Source organism: Carlito syrichta, unplaced genomic scaffold (assembly GCF_000164805.1).
Source record: "Carlito syrichta isolate Samal-C Ts95f unplaced genomic scaffold, Tarsius_syrichta-2.0.1 Scaffold289014, whole genome shotgun sequence".
Taxonomy (NCBI): Eukaryota; Metazoa; Chordata; class Mammalia; order Primates; family Tarsiidae; genus Carlito; species Carlito syrichta.
In genome coordinates this window covers 140360-142035 of record NW_007233110.1, presented here as the reverse complement: position 1 = coordinate 142035, position 1676 = coordinate 140360, and the positions used below count along the sequence as shown (strand labels likewise).

General features: G+C 46.2%; 1 pseudogene; it reads left to right on the top strand.

Annotated features, from left to right (window-relative positions):
• The first annotated feature begins 785 nt into the window (after nucleotides 1-785).
• LOC110595286 lies at nucleotides 786-1069 on the top strand (annotated as a pseudogene).
• Nucleotides 1070-1676: the final 607 nt, after the last annotated feature.

The following is a 1676-nucleotide window of genomic DNA, read 5'->3' as shown; positions in this document are numbered from 1 at the left end:
TGCCCAGGCAGGTCTCGAACCCACGGGCTCAGGCAATCCATTCACCTCAGCCTCCCAAAGCACGGGATTACAGGCTCAGCCACCAAGCCCGGCTGAGAATTTTATTTCTTATGAAAGGTTGACACTTTCTGGTTGGCCATCCTAACAAGCTGGAACCCTGTGGTTACCAGCAGAGACCAAAGGAGGAAAGGTAAGATAGGAATGTTTTCAGAACAAGTTGGCTTAGTATACATATCTGAAAGGTAACAGAAGAAGCCATTAATGTTCAAGAAGAGGGTCCTAACACATGTGTACTAAACAAACATGTATTTACACAGAACTTACATTCACTTTAGGCAGGAGACTTCACATTAAAATGCAGTCAAGTTAGCCTTTACGTGTCAAAAGGGGCACAGAGGCAGTCAGTACGCAGCCTCAGCAAATCTACCACAACCAGTTCTTTTTTCTCTCATCAGGAGAAAGTTACTGAAATCAGTCTCTTGTCCAATCAAAGCTGTAGTTATGGCTTGTGGAAAATGCACACACATGTACACACATACATATGCAGACATGCATGCACACACACACACAAACATGCAAGAACACAAATGCACATGCATTCACACATATGCAGACATGCACACATGTGCACATATATATGCACGCGTACAAACATGCACTGCAGAAAAGCACATGCACGCCATGGCCCAGGCCACAATCACAGTGGCTGGGGCAGCTGAAGTGACTCACAGCAAGGAGGCCTGAGAGAGTAGATGTGACCCTGGTGCCAGTCCCGTGCATTCACCATGGCGATGCATTTCATCTCCTCAGATAAGGTGGTGCTTCTGTTTGATTTCTGGAGTGTCCACAGTCCTGCAGGTGGTGTTTGTGTCACTTTGGCCAGTCTGTAATCCATGTCAGTCAGGGGGTCATCGGCTACTTTGTCACACTGGCTGTAATGTCCTGCAACGCCTGGATTTTCCTTGGTGTGGTCCCATGCTCTACTGTGGGCTATTACCTAGCATCCCCACTTCTCTGCAAGGTGTGGCATTGCAGAATTTATAGTCAAGATTCTGAAGTGAAATTTTAATTATTGGGAAGAATAATGGAAGGAAGTGACATGCTTCCCCCAAAGGAACACAGGCAGAGGGAAGGGCTCTGGTCCATATGAACTGGATCTCAGATCTATCATGGCCATCTTCCCAAGGTTTTGTCAAAAGACAAACCCACTCTGGCTGATCCATGAGGGGACAGAATTTACCCCCATTCACTCTCTGATTGCTGAGATTGAATCTGGACTGAGCGTGAAGCTCATCTGTGTTCTCCACACATTTCACAGCAGTTGAAATGACCTGGTGACAGCCAGAAATGGTGTAACCTAGCACAACGAAGAACGGCAGGTACAAGAACTGGAACTTGAATCCATGCTCTATTAACAGCTTCCTTCCCTGGCCTTCACTCTTGTTCTCTGTAAAGCGAGGCTATGCTGTTAGTACTGAACCTGTTTTCTGCCCAGAGATATTGGGTAATGACAGAACAAGGCAGCAGGAAAGCAAGCCGAGTCAACAGAAAGTGATCTGAAACAGGTGGTCTTCATAGGGCCCTGGGCTTTTCATCTTAGTTCTGCCATTAACTCACTCCATGGCTTTAGGTAAATTATCCTTCTGAGCCTCCATTTCTTTATCTGTGTATAAGTC